The sequence below is a fragment of the Triticum dicoccoides genome, chromosome 7A, assembly GCF_002162155.2.
Source record: "Triticum dicoccoides isolate Atlit2015 ecotype Zavitan chromosome 7A, WEW_v2.0, whole genome shotgun sequence".
Taxonomy (NCBI): domain Eukaryota; kingdom Viridiplantae; phylum Streptophyta; class Magnoliopsida; order Poales; family Poaceae; genus Triticum; species Triticum dicoccoides.
Window position 1 is genome coordinate 209,402,309 of NC_041392.1, and position 16,573 is coordinate 209,418,881.

The window sequence follows — 16,573 nt, forward strand, 5'->3', positions numbered from 1 at the left end:
AATATGATAGAACAAGATGGTATCTCGCTAGCCCTTTCTGAGACCACAAAACATAAATGCAGAGCACCTTTAAAGATCAAGGACTGACTAGACATTGTAATTCATGGTAAAAGAGATCCAGTCAAGTCATACTCAATGTAAACTAACAGTAATGAATGAAAATGACAGAGGTGCTCTCCAATTGGTGCTTTTTAATAAGAGGATGATGACTCAACATAAAAGTAAATAGATAGTCCCTTCGCAGAGGGAAGCAAGGATTTGTAGAGGTGCCAGAGCTCGATTTTGAAATAGAGATGAATAATATTTTGAGCGGTATACTTTCATTGTCAACATAACAACCAAGATATGGCGATATCTTCCATGCTACACACATTATAGGCGGTTCCCAAACAGAATGGTAAAGTTTATACTCCCCCTCCACCAACAAGCATCAATCCATGGCTTGCTCGAAACAACGAGTGCCTCCAACTAACAAGAGTCCGAGGGGGAGTTTTGTTTGCAATTATTTTGATTTAGTTTGCATAAAGCATGGGCCTGGGCATCCCGATGACCAGCCATTTTCTCGTGAGTGAGGAGCGGAGTCCACTCCTCTTGAGAATAACCCGCCTAACATGGAAGATACGGACAACCCTAGTTGATTCATGAGCTATTCGAGCATACAAAATAGAATGTTTATTTGAAGGTTTAGAGTTTGGCACATACAAATTTACTTGGAACGACAGGTAGATACCGTATATAGGTAGGTATGGTGGACTCATATGGAATAACTTTGGGGTTTATGGAGTTGGATGCACAAGCAGTATTCCCGCTTAGTACAGGTGAAGGCTAGAAAAAGACTGGGAAGCGACCAACTAGAGAGCGACAACAGACATGAACATGCATTAAAATTAATCAACACCGAATGCAAGCATGAGTAGGATATAATGCACCATGAACATAAATATCGTAGAGGCTATGTTGATTTTGTTTCAACTACATGCGTGAACATGTGCGAAGTCAAGCCACTCAAATCATTCAAAAGAGGATACCACCCTATCATACCACATCACAACCATTTTAATAGCATGTTGGCACGCAAGGTAAACCATTATAAGCTCCTAGCTAATTAAGCATGGCACAAGAAACTATGATCTCTAGTTGTCATTGCAAACATGTTTATTCATAATAGGCTGAATCAGGAACGATGAACTAATCATATTTACAAAAACAAGAGAGGTCGAGTTCATACCAGCTTTTCTCATCTCAGTATCGTCATAATTGCCTTTCACTTGCACGACTGAACAACATGGATAATACTAGTGCACGTGCATTGGACTAAGCTGGAATCTGCAAGCATTCAATAAACAGGAGAAGACAAGGCAATATGGGCTCTTTTGTCAGATCAACAATAATGCATATAAGAGCCACTTCAACAATTTAATTATGGTCTTCTCCTATCGACCCCCAAAGAAAAGAAATAAAACTATTTACATGGGAAAGCTCCCAACAAGCAAAAGAAGAACATGAAATCTTTTTGGGTTTTCTTTTTAATTACTACTACAAGCATAGAAACTAAAACTAGCTAAAAGCTACAACTAATTTTTTTTGGTTTTTCTTAAGGTTTATTAAGCACACAAGAAGAAAGCATAAAAAGAGAAAATAAACTAGCATGGATGATACAATGAAAAAGTATGAGCACCGACATCTAGCAATGAGTGTGTGAACATAAATGTAATGTCGGTGAGAAATACGTACTCCCCCAAGCTTAGGCTTTTGGCCTAAGTTGGTCTATGGCCACGGTTGGCCTGGTGGATATCCATAGTAATAGTTGGGGTCATACTACGAAGAAGAAGACTCTGATTGCCACTGGTTGGCAATCATCTCCGGATCCCACTGGTAATTAGACTGTCGTGGAGGATCAACTTGTGGTTCCGACTCTGGCTCTGTGGCTGATGTAGGGTTCCGGTAGGCATGAATAGCCTCCAACGGAACAAGGTACTTGCCTGCAGATAAATCAAACAAGGAAGGAGCAGGCAGGGTAATAGTCTCAGGATGATGTTTATCAAAGAACAATTTGTATTTGAGCTCATTTCCCCTATTCTTAACAATAAAAACGTGTGCTACCATACTCTTATAATCTAAATAAACAGGAGGTAGCAATTTTTCTTCCTTCTCATAATGCCTAATAGGTATGTTAAAATGTGCAGCTAGGCGCGAGGCGAAGATGCCTCCAAAGACTGGGCCCTTACTACGGTTAAGATTTAACCGCTTTGCAATAATAGCACCCATGTTGAATGTATCATCACGAAATAAGGCATGGCACAAAATAACAATATCAGGGGCACTCAGGTTTCCACAGTTTCCGCCCAATTAAGCATCTACTAGCAAATATAGCAAAGTAACGTGGAACAGGAAAGTGTATGCTAGTAGTTCGTGCATCAGAAACATTCCTCGTTTCCCCTACAGTGATGGTATCAATAAACCCATCCACATCGCCGCGATGTGGTTCTTCTATGATGCCCTTGAAAGGGATCAAACAAACCCGACAAAAATCAAGAAGTGACATCTCCTTATGCTCATCATATAAATAAAACTCCACCGTAGGTGGTGAGCTCCTAGCATGGAAATGAAAGTTTTGCACAAAGATATTGGTGAGTAAGAGACACTGTTCACGCTGGTCGTGGAGGAAGGCGGTGAGGCCTGCATTCTCGGCCAAATCATAGAAATCATCATAAATCCCGGCTGCTCTCAAGAAATCATCACAAGGCCATTCACACGGCCGAACCTCCGCGATGCGAGGCAGATTATATTTGGGCTTCTTTGCTTCTTCATTTTGCTTTTCTTCGAGCTTCGGCTCGATGAGCCCCTCAAAAATCTCTTCATTATTTTCTGAAAAATTCTGAAATTTTTAGTAACTTCAAATAAAATTGAACCAAACTCAACAAAATTGATAGCAACTACTCCTACAAGTGCCTAGAGCCTATATCATGCATCAAAACTACTTGGAACCACATAAATTTGACATGCAAGCTCAAGAACAGGGTCACCTAGGCAGCAAAAATATGCAATGAATAAAGCACTATAACAAAAACTAATTGGACCATTGGAGGAGTCACATACCAAGGAACAATCCCCCAAAGCAGTTTTGTGAGAGGTGCTGTGAGCAAGGAGATAGAAAATCGCAGCAAAATGAGCTAGAACTCATGCTTGAGCTGGGTAATGGTGTTTGTGGGAGGAATAATGAGTGTGTGGGTGCAGGAATAAGTGGAGGAGGGCCACCATGGGCCCACAAGGTAGGGGGGCGCGCCCAGGGGGGTAGGGCGCACCCTCCACCCTCGTGGCCAGGTGGATGCCCCCCTGCCGTGTTCTCAGTGCCAAATATTCTCAAATATTCCAGAAAAATCATATTTAAATTTCAGGGCATTTGGAGAACTTATATTTTCGGGGTATTTTTATATTGCACGGACAATTCAGATAACAGACAGAAAATACTATTTTTACTTTATTTAATATGAATAACAGAAAGTAAAAGGAGGGTACAGGGGGTTGTGCTTTCTAACTTCATCCATCTCATGGTCATCAAAAGGAATCCATTAACAGGGTTGATCAGGTCTTGTTAACAAACTCATTCCGAATAACATGGAACCGGAGAAATTTTGAATAACACTAAGTTACCTCAACGGGATATTGATGTCTACTACACAACCTTCTTCTTGTAGACATTGTTGGGCCTCCAAGTGCAGAGGTTTGTAGGATAGTAGCAAATTTCCCCGAAGTGGATGACCTAAGGTTTATCAATCCATAGGAGGCGTAGGATGAAGATGGTCTCTCTCAAGCAACCCTGCAACCAAATAACAAAGAGTCTCTTGTGTCCCCAACACACCCAATACAATGGTAAATTGTATAGGTGCACTAGTTCGGCGAAGAGATGGTGATACAAGTGGTATATGGATGGTAGACAATTGTTTTTGTAATCTGAAAATACAAAAACAGCAAGGTAATGAATGATAAAAGTGAGCGTAAACGATATTGCAATGTGTAGAAACAAGGCCTAGGGTTCATACTTTCACTAGTGCAAGTCCTTTCAACAATAATAACATAATTAGATCACATAACTATCCCTCAACATGCAACAAAGAGTCACTCCAAAGTCACTAATAGCGGAGAACAAACGAAGAGATTATGGTAGGGTATGAAACCACATCAAAGTTATTCTTTCCAATCAATCCGTTGGGCTATTCCTATAGGTGTCACAAACAGCCCTAGGGTTCATACTAGAATAACACCTTAAGACACAAATCAACCAAAACCCTAATGTCACCTAGATACTCCAATGTCACCTCAAGTATTCGTGGGTATGATTATACGATATGCATCACACAATCTCAGATTCATCTATTCAACCAACACAAATAACTTCAAAGAGTGCCCCAAAGTTTCTACCAGAGAATCACGATGAAAACGTGTGCCAACCCCTATGCATAGGTTCATGGGTGGAACCCGCAAGTTGATCACGAAAACATACATCAAGTGAATCACGTGATATCCCATTGTCACCACAGATACGCACGGCAAGACATACATCAAGTGTTCTCAAATCTTTAAAGACTCAATCCAACAAGATAACTTCAAAGGGGAAACTCAATCCATTACAAGAGAGTAGAGGGGGATAAGAAACATAAGATCCAACTATAATAGCAAAGCTCGTGATACATCAAGATCATGCCAAATCAAGAACACGAGAGAGAGATCAAACACATAGCTACTGGTAGATACCCTCAGCCCCGAGGGAGAACTACTCCATCCTCGTCATGGAGAGCACCGGGATGATGAAGATAGCCACTAGAGAAGGATTCCCCCTCTGACAGGGTGCCGGAACGGGTCTAGATTGGTTTTTGGTGGCTACGGAGGCTTCTGGCGGCGGAACTCCCGATCTATTGTGTTCCCCGATCGTTTTAGGGTATATGGATATATATATATATAGGCGGAAGAGATACGTCAGGAGAGCCACGAGGGGCCCACGAGGGTGGAGGGCGCGCCCAGGGGGGTGAGCGCGCCCCCTAGCTCGTGGCTTCCTCGAAGCTTCCGTGACGTGGACTCCAAGTCTCCCGGGTTGCTTTCCTTCCAAAAATAAGTTCCGTGAAGTTTCAGGTCAATTGGACTCCGTTAGATTTTCCTTTTCTGCGATACTCTAAAACAAGGAAAAAACAGAAACTGGCACTGGGCTCTGGGTTAATAGGTTAGTCCCAAAAATAATATACAAGTGTCTAATAAATCCCATAAACATCCAAAATAGATAATATAATAGCATGGAACAATCAAAAAGTATAGATACGTTGGAGACGTATCAGCATCCCCAAGCTAAATTCCTGCTCGTCCTCGAGTAGGTAAATGATAAAAACAGAATTTTTCATGTGGAATGCTACCTAACATATTTATCCATGTAGTTCTCTTTATTGTGGCAAGAATATTCAGATCCATAAGATTCAAGACAAAAGTTTAATATTGACATAAAAATAATAATACTTCAAGCATACTAACTAAGCAATCATGTCTTCTCAACATTACATGGCCAAAGAAAGTTCATCCCTACAAAATCATATAGTTTGGTCATGCTCCATTTTCGTCACACAAGAATGCTCTCATCATGCATAACCCCGATGACAAGACAAGCAATTGTTTCATACTTTTTTCAACTTTCACGCAATATATGAGCGTGAGCCATGGACATAGCACTATCGGTGGAATAGAATATAATGAGGGGGTTATGTGGAGAAGAAAAAAAAGGATAAAGTCTCACATCGACGTGGCTAATCAATGGGCTAGGGAGATGCCCATCAATTGATGTCAATGAAAGCAGTAGGGATTGCCATGCAACGGATGCACTAGAGCTATAAATGTATGAAAGCTCAACAAAAGAAACTAAGTGGGTGTGCATCCAACTTGCTTGCTCACGAAGACCTAGGGCACTTGAGGAGGCCCATTGTTGGAATATACAATCCAAGTTATATAAAGAAAATTTCCCACTAGTATACGAAAGTGACAAAACAAGAGACTCTCCATCATAAAGATCATGGTGCTACTTTGAAGCACAAGTGTGGAAAAAGGATAGTAGCATTTTCCTTTTTTATTTGGCCTTTCCCCTTTTTTTAGCCTTACCTTTTTTTGGGACAATGCTCCATGAATGATGATCATCACACTTCTATTTACTTACAACTCAATGGTTACAACTCGATACTAGAACAAAGTATGACTCTATATGAATGCCTCCGGCGGTATACTGGGATAGCAATGGATCAAGAGTGACATGTATGAAAAATTATGAACGGTGGCTTTGCCACAAATATGATGTCAACTACATGATCATGCAAAGCAATATGATAATGATGAATGTGTCATGATAAACGGAATGGTGGAAAAGTTGCATGGCAATATATCTCGGAATGGCTATGGATATGCCATAATAGGTAGGTATGGTGGCTGTTTTGAGGAAGATATAAGGAGGTTTATGTGTGAAAGAGCGTATCATATCACAGGATTTGGATGCACCGGCGAGATTTGCTCCAACTCTCAATGTGAGAAAGGGCAATGCACGGTACTGAAGAGGCTAGCAATGATGGAAGGGTAAAAGTGCGTATAATCCATGGACTCAACATTAGTCATAAAGAACTCACATACTAATTGCAAAAATCTACAAGTCATCAAAAACCAAGCATTACGCGCATGCTCCTAGGGGGATAGATTGGTAAGAAAATACCATCGCTCGTCCCCGACCACCACTGATAAGGAAGACAATCAAATAACACCTCATGTTTCAAATTTGTTACACAATGTTTACCATACGTGCATGCTACGGGACTTGCAAACTTCAATACAAGTATTCCTCAAATTCACATCTACCCAACTAGCACAACTTTGATATCACTATCTCCATATCTCAATACAATCATCAAGTATCAAACTTCTCTTAGTATTCAATGCACTTATATGAAAGTTTTTATTATACCCCTCTTGGATGCCCATCATATTAGGACTAAATTCATAACCAAAGCAAATTAACATGCTGTTTCGGACTCTCAAAATAATATAAGTGAAGCATGAGAGTTCATCTATTTCTATAAAATAAAACCACCATCGTGCTCTAAAAATATATAAGTGAAACACTAGAGCAAATGACAAACTACTCCGAAAGATATAAGTGAAGATCAATGAGTAGACGAATAATTATGCAACTATGTGAAGACTCTCTAACATTTAATAATTTCAGATCTTGTTATTTTATTCAAACAGAAAGCAAATAAAAATAAAATGACATGACGCTCCAAGCAAAACACATATCATGTGGTGAATAAAAATATAGCTCCAAGTAAAGTTGCCAACGAAAGAAGACGAAAGAGGGGATGTCTTCCGGGGCATCCCCAAGCTTAGGCTCTTGGTTGTCCTTGAATATTGCCTTGGGGTGTCTTGGGCATCCCCAAGCTTAGGTTCTTGCCACTCCTTATTCCATAGTGCATCGAATCTTTACCCAAAACTTAACAGAAAACTCGTAAGCTCCGTTAGTATAAGAAAATAAATCACCACTTAGGTACTGTTGTGAACTCATTATAAATTCTTATTGGTGTAATATCTACTGTATTCCAACTTATCTATGGTTCATACCCTCCGATACTACTCATAGATTCATAAAAATAAACAAACAACACATCAAAAAACAGAATCTGTCAAAAACAGAACAGTCTATAGTAATCTGGATCAAACGTATACTTCTAGAACAAATAAAATTCTAAAATAAATTTCTGGACGTGAGGAATTTATCTATTAATAATCTTCAAAAAGAATTAACTAAATAGCACTCTCCAATAAAAAAGGCAGCAATTCTCGTGAGCGCTAAAGTTTCTGTTTTTTACAGCATGATCGCAAAGACTTTCCCCAAGTCTTCCCAAAGGTTCTACTTGGAAAAAACACTAATTAAAACATAAAACCACATCTAAACAGAGGCTATATGAATTATTTATTACTAAACAGGAGCAAAAGCCAAGGAACAAAAATAAAATTGGGTTGCCTCCCAACAAGCGCTATCGTTTAACGCCCCTAGCTAGGCATGATGATTTCAACGATGCTCACATAAAAGATAAGAATTGAAACATAAAGATAGCATCATGAAGAATATTACTAGCACATTTAAGCCTAATCCACTTCATATGCATAGGGATTTTGTGAGAAAACAACTTATGGGAACAAGAATCAACTTGCATAGGAATGTAAAACAAGCATAACTTCATAACTTTAAGCACATAGAGAGGAAACTTGATATTATTCCAATTTCCTACAAGCATATATTCCTCCCTCATAATAATTTTTAGTAGCATAATTAATGAATTCAACAATATAACCATCACATAAAGCATTCTTTTCATGATCTACACGCATAGAAATTTTATTACTCTCCACACAAGCAAAATTCTTCTCATGAATAATAGTGGGAGCAAACTCAACAAAATAATTATCATGTGAGGCATAATCCAATTGAAAACTAAAATTATGATGACAAGTCTCATGGATATCATTATTCTTTATAGCATACAAGTCATCACAATAATCATCACAGATAGCAACTTTGTTCTCATAATCAATGGGAACCTCTTCCGAAATAGTGGATTCATCATCAAATAAAGTCATGACCTCTCCAAATACACTTTCATCAATATAATCATCAAAAATAGGAGGCATGCTTTCATCATAATAAATTTGCTCATCAAAACTTGGTGCATAAAAAATATCATCTTCATCAAACATAGCTTCCCCAAGATTGTGGCTTTGCATATCATTAGCATCATGGATATTCAAGGAATTCATACTAACAACATTGCAATCATGCTCATCATTCAAATATTTAGTGCCAAACATTCTAATGCATTCTTCTTCTAACACTTTAGCACAATTTTCCTTCCCATCATACTCATGAAAGATATTAAAAAGATGAAGCATATGAGGTAAACTCAATTCCATTTTTTTGTAGTTTTCTTTTATAAACTAAACTAGTGCTAAAACAAGAAACAAAAAGATTCGATTGCAAGATCTAAAGATATACCTTCAAGCACTCACCTCCCCGGCAATGGCGCCAGAAAAGAGCTTGATGTCTACTACACAACCTTCTTCTTGTAGACGTTGTTGGACCTCCAAGTGCAGAGGTTTGTAGGACAATAGCAAATTTCCCTCAAGTGGATGACCTAAGGTTTATCAATCCGTAGGAGGCGTAGGATGAAGATGGTCTCTCTCAAGCAACCCTGCAACCAAATAACAAAGAGTCTCTTGTGTCCCCAACACACCCAATACAATGATAAATTGTATATGTGCAGTAGTTCGGCGAAGAGATGGTGATACAAGTGGTATATGGTGGTAGATAATAGTTTTTGTAATCTGAAAATATAAAAACAGCGAATTAATGAATGATAAAAGTGAGCGTAAACGGCATTGCAATGTTTTGAAACAAGGCCTAGGGTACATAATTTCACTAGTGCAAGTCCTCTCAACAATAATAACATAATTGGATCACATAACTATCCATAAACATGCAACAAAGAGTCACTCCAAAGTCACTAATAGCGGAGAACAAACGAAGAGATTATGGTAGGGTACGAAACCACCTCAAAGTTATTCTTTCCAATCAATCCGTTGGGCTATTCCTATAAGTGTCACAAACAGCCCTAGAGTTCGTACTAGAATTACACCTTAAGACACAAATCAACCAAAACCCTAATGTCACCTAGATACTCCAATATGACTTCAAGTATTCATGGGTATGATTATACGATATGCATCACACAATCTTAGATTCATCTATTCAACCAACACAAAGAACTTCAAAGAGTGCCCCAAAGTTTCTACCAGAGAATCACGACGAAAACGTGTGCCAACCCCTATGCATAGGTTCATGGGCGGAACCTGCAAGTTGATCACCAAAACATACATCAAGTGAATCACGTGATATCCCATTGTCACCACAGATACGCACGACAAGACATACATCAAGTGTTCTCAAATCTTTAGAGACTCAATCCGATAAGATAACTTCAAAGGGGAAACGCAATCCATTACAAGAGAGTAGAGGGGGAGAATAAACATAAGATCCAACTATAATAGCAAATCTCGCGATATATCAAGATCGTGCCAAATCAAGAACACGAGAGAGAGAGAGAGAGATCAAACACATAGCTAGTGGTACATACCCTTAGCCCCAAGGGAGAACTACTCCCTCCTCGTCATGGAGAGCACCGGGATGATGAAGATAGCCACCGGAGAAGGATTCCCCCTCCGGCAGGGTGCCGGAATGGGTCTAGATTGGTTTTCGGTGGCTACGGAGGCTTCTGGTGGCGGAACTCCCGATCTGTTATGTTCCCCGATTGTTTTAGGGTATATGGATATATATATATATATATATATATATATATATATATATATATATATATATATATATATATATGCGGAAGAGATACGTCAGGAGAGCCACGAGGGGCCCACGAGGGTGGAGGGCCTGCCCAAGGGGGTGGGCATGCCCCCCTACCTCGTGGCTTCCTCGAAGCTTCCTTGACGTGGACTCCAAGTCTCCCGGGTTGTTTTCCTTCCAAAAATAAGTTCCGTGAAGTTTCAGGTCAATTGGACTCCGTTTGATTTTCCTTTTCTGTGATACTCTAAAACAAGGAAAAAACAGAAACTGGCACTGGGCTCTGGGTTAATAGGTTAGTCCCAAAAATAATATGAAAGTGTCTAATAAAGCCCATAAACATCCAAAACAGATAATATAATAGCATGGAACAATCAAAAATTATAGATACGTTGGAGACGTATCAGATATGCATATGCCCAATAATTAGAATATCATATTTCTTCTTGACAGTAGGTAGAGGAAATTCAAAACCTCCAAAAATAATCGATGGAATTTTTCCAATAGAATTGATACTATGAACTTGAGGTTGTTTCCTCGGAAAGTGTACCGTATGCTCATTACCATTAACATGAAAAGTGACATTGCCTTTGTTGCAATCAATAACAGCCCCTACAGTATTCAAAAAGGGTCTTCCAAGAATAATAGACATACTATCATCCTCGGGAATATCAAGAATAACAAAGTCCGTTAAAACAGTAATGTTTGCAACCACAACAGGCACATCCTCACAAATACTGACAGGTTTAGCAGTTGATTTATCAGCCATTTGCAAAGATATTTCAGTAGGTGTCAACTTATTCAAATCAAGTCTACGATATAAAGAGAGAGGCATAACACTAACACCGGCTCCAAGATCACATAAAGCAGTTTTAACATAGTTTCTTTTAATGGAGCATGGTATAGTGGGTACTCCTAGATCTCCAAGTTTCTTTGGTATTCCACCTTTAAAAGTGTAATTAGCTAGCATGGTGGAAATTTCAGCTTCCGGTATCTTTCTTTTATTAGTGACAATTTCTTTCATGTACTTAGCATAAGGATTCATTTTAAGCATATCAGTTAATCGCATACGCAAAAAGATAGGTCTAATCATTTCAGCAAAGCGCTCAAAATCCTCATCATCCTTTTTCTTGGATGGTTTGGGAGGAAAAGGCATGGGTTTCTGAACCCATGGTTCTCTTTCTTTACCATGTTTCCTAGCAACAAAGTTTATTTATCATAATGTTGATTCTTTGACTGTGAGTTATCAAGATCAACAGCAGGTTCAATTTCTATATCATTATCATTGCTAGGTTGAGCATCAACATGAACATTATCATTAACATTATCACTAGTTTCAGGTTCATTACCAGATTGTGTTTCAGCATCAGAAATAGAAATATCATTTGGATTCTCAGGTGTTTCAGTAATAGGTTCACTAGAAGCATGCAAAGTCCTATCATTCTTGTTTTTCTTCCTTTTAGAAGGACCAGGTGCATCTATATTATTTCTCTGAGAATCTTGCTCAATTCTCTTAGGGTGGCCTTTAGGATACAAAGGTTCCTGAGTTATTTTACCAGTTCTAGTAGCCACTCTAACAGCAAAATCATTATTCTTACTATTCAATTCATTGAGCAAATCATTTTGAGCTTTAAGTACTTGTTCTACTTGAGTGGTAACCATAGAAGCATGTTTACTAATAAGTTTAAGTTCACCTTTGACATTAGCCATATAATAGCATATCAGCACTGCATTTTAATTCTCTAACAAAATAAGCATTGAAGTCTTCTTGCTTAACCATAAATTTATCAAACTCATCTAAGCATGGGCTAGCAAACTTAGTAAATGGGATTTCAGCTTTATCATATCTATAGAGAGAATTTACCTTTACTACCTGTGTCGGGTTATCAAGACCATGTATTTCTTCAATAGGAGATGGATTAAAATTATGCATTTCTTTGACAGGCGGTAAATTAAGACCATGTGTATCTTCAATAGGAGGTAAATTCTTAACATCTTCATCTTTAATACCCTTTTCTTTCATGGATTTCTTTGCCTCTTGCATATCTTCAGGACTGAGAAATAGAACACCTCTCTTCTCCGGAGTTGGTTTAGGAATAGGCTCAGGAAGTGTCCAATTATTTTCATTAGTCAACATATTGTTTATTAGTCTCTGGAAGCATCGGTTAGTCCATTATAAAAGATATCAAGTATTTCATTTTTCTTAAGAGGATGATTAGGCAAAGCATTAAGTAATTGGAGAAGCCTCCCCAAGCTTGTGGGAGACTGAGGGAGTCCTGGATTAGGGGGTGTTCGGATAGCCGGACTATACCTTCAGCCGGACTCCTGGACTATGAAGATACAAGATAGAAGACTCCGTCCCATGTCCGGAAGGGACTTTCCTTGGTGTGGAAGGCAAGCTTGGCGATACGGATATGAAGATCTCCTACCATTGTAACTGACTCTATGTAACCCTAACCCTATCCGGTGTCTATATAAACCGGAGGGTTTTAGTCCGTAGGACAACGTACACATCAACAATCATACCATAGGCCAACTTCTAGGGTTTAGCCTCCTCGATCTCTTGGTAGATCTACTCTTGTACTACCCATATCATCAATATTAATCAAGCAGGACGTAGGTTTTTACTTCCATCGAGAGGGCCTGAACCTGGGTAAAACTTCATGTCCCTTGTCTCCTGCTATCATCCGGCCTAGACGCACAGTTCGGGACCCCCTGCCCGAGATCCGCCGGTTTTGACACCGACATTGGTGCTTTCATTGAGAGTTCCTCTGTGTCGTCGCCATCAGGAAGGATGCGTCGCCCCATCTTTAAAGACGGCACCGTTGCTAAGGGAGCTTTGGCTGTCGGCCAAACCCTCCGGTTAGGTGGCTTTCTTATGACCGCCTGTTCGGCTTCTGCGCCGACGATGTCCTCTCAAGCCATCGAAAACAATCTTCATGTCAACTCGGAACTCGCCGAGCAGTTAGATCCAATAGAGCTTTCCTCCATAAACGAGCTCTTGGATCGCTTCGCCGCCCTGGGAGTCGCTACGGATTACGACCAGATTAACTCTCCCCAAGTCACCCATCATGTTGCCGTGGTAGAGGGACAGTGCAGCGACCCTTCATCTATCTTAAGGACTTGCTACGTCCGGATTCCCGATCCCTCTAAGCCGGATACTCGCGGAGGGGAGGATATCACTCAAGACCTGAACTTAGAGTCAGGCGACGGGCTGGATTCATTAGACAACATCCAGGAATCCAAATTTTTGAGTTCAGAAATTCCTCGGCCTCTAAGCCTTAGATGGGGTGAGGCTTCGGATTTAATTCCACCCACCCACCCCAACATAAGCGATCTATCCAAAATCATGCAAGAACCCGATGAAACAGTACATCATTACTGGGCCAGATTCCTCCTGGTTAAGAACAGGCTAAGGGACTGCCGTGAGGAAGACGCAATCTCAGTCTTCTGCAATAATTGCATGGACAAGGGAATACTCAACGCCATAAGTCGCCGTGATATTACACGCTTCACTGACTTGGCGTCCATTGTACGACAGTACTGTGCGATGGAAAGCTCCTGGAAAACCGAAATAAAATTTTGGGACAATCCGGCCCTGAATACAAACCCAGTCCGAAATAAAAGGGTGCATCATCACCAGTCACCCAGGTCAAGCACTAAAAAGCAAAAACCCTCTACAGGGCATGGAACCGTACTGAAAGGGTGGCTTAATGGACCCGGTAAAATTTACAGTACAGAGGACGCCACACCAACTCACAGCCTCAGAGCATGTTGGATACTCTGGCAGGTGGCCAAAATTGGCGAAAATCTCCTAATTCCGGAGGCCACAGAAAGCCACCCCAGAGACACCAATACGGTATTAACAGTCTTCGAGACTTTCGCAGCAAATAATATGTGAAAAAGGACACTCCGCAGCCTTGCCGAAGTCTACCAAGTAGCAACAATAAACCCATGGAGTGACTCGGCTAATACCTGTAACGCCAGTGATGAACCTAAATTCTGAACAGCCCGAGCACTAGCCGCATTGGTCCTCAGTCCAATAGTGGATGGCTTTCGTCTTACCAAGGTACTCATGGACGGCGGCAGCGGATTGAACCTCATTTACGAGGAGACTCTTCAAAAAAGGAAATAGACTGGAACCGCATTGAGCGAAGCAGCACAACCTTTAGAGGAATAATCCCCAGTCGGGAAGCGCGCTTTACAGGAAAAATCACACTATATGTGGTGTTCGGCACGCCGGATAATTACAGGTCCGAAGAGGTCATGTTCCAGGTGGCTCCGTTCAGCAGCGGCTATCATGCTCTGCTAGGGCGGGAAGCATTTACAATCTTCCAAGCAATACCCCATTACGGGTACATGAAGCTCAAGATGCCCAGGCCTAACAGGATCATCACTCTCGCTAGTGATCCGGACATAGCACTCCGTGCCGAAAACAAGACAGCCGCACTGGCCCTCGAGGCACTATCCGAAGCCCGAGCGGCTGAGGAGCTGACTGCGCTGCGCTCTACAGTGAATAGGGACGATGTGGTACTCGACAAAAGATCCAAGTCCACCTCCTTTAAACCGGCGGACGAAATAGTCAAATTCCAAGTCCATCCAACGGACCCCAATAAAACAGCTTCCATCGGGGCATAGTTAAACCCTGATGTCGACGCCGCATTGCGAGAGTTCCTACGAGAGAACTAGGACATTTTCGCCTGGCACCCTTCAGACATGCCAGGAATCCCACACAGGCTGGACGGCACAGCTTAAATATCCAAACAGGATTCAAATCTGTCAAACAGGCTCTTCGGCGTTTTTGCAAACCTAAGAGACAGGCCATGGGAGAGGAGCTAGCAAAGCTATTGGAGGCCGGATTCATAAGAGATATAAAACATCCGGACTGGCTAGCAAACCTGGTGATGGTACCAAAGAAGGACAAATCCTGGCGCCTGCGTGTTGATTTTAAATACCTTAACAAGGCTTGCCCAAAGGATCCCTTCCCCCTCCCCCGCATCGATCAAATTATCGATGCCACCGAAGGACACGATTCGTTGTGTTTCCTCAACGCATATTCTGGCTACCATCAAATCAAGATGGCAGAACCAGACCAAGCCGCAACGGCATTTATCACACCATACGGGCCATTTTGCTTCAACATGATGCCCTTCGGGCTCAAAAACGCCGGCGCAACATATCAGCGCATGATTCAGACATGTCTAGCAAGCCAGATCGGCAAAACAGTGGAGGCATATGTAGATGATGTGGTCGTCAAAACAAGACATGTTGAATCTCTAGTAGACGACTTGAGGCTCACATTTGATAACCTCCGAACATACAACATCAAGCTCAACCCGGAAAAATGCGTTTTCGGTGTTCCAGCCGGAAAGCTCTTGGGCTTCATTGAATCCGGTAGAGGAATTGAAGCAAATCCAGCCAAGATCCGAGCTCTGTCACAACTGGATATCCCAAAGGACCTCAAACAAATACAAAAGTTAACCGGATGCGTGGCAGCTCTAAGCCGCTTTATCTCCCGCTTGGGAGAAAAGGCCCTACCCCTTTACCGCCTCCTTCGGCGCACCGAACACTTCAAATGGACGGACGCAGCCACGGCCAGACTCGACGAAATAAAATCCATACTAGCAACAAACCCAGTCCTGGCTGCGCCAAACATTGGCGAACCAATGCTATTAAACATTGTAGCAACACATCAGGTTGTAAGCGCAGTGCTTGTCGTCGAACGAGAAGCGGACGGACACAAATTCCCCCTTCAAAAGCCGATCTATTATGTATCCACTGTCCTCACTCCCTGCAAACCATAGTACCGCATTATCAAAAGATTGCGTACGCAGTATTCATGGCATCCCGGAAGCTACGACACTACTTTCAGGAGTGTTCAATAACAGTAGCCTCGGAAGTACCACTTAACGATATTATAAAGAACCGTGACGCAACGGGCCGGATTGCGAAATGGGCCATCGAGCTCCTCCCGTTTGACATAACTTATAAGCCACGACGAGCCATCAAGTCACAAGTCTTGGCCAACTTCGTCGCAGAATGGACGGAGGCCGAACTACCTAAAGAGTACGCCACATATTCAGATTGGATCATGCATTTCGACGGCTCCAAGATGTTGGCCGGACTGGGGGCTGGCGTCATTTTGACGTC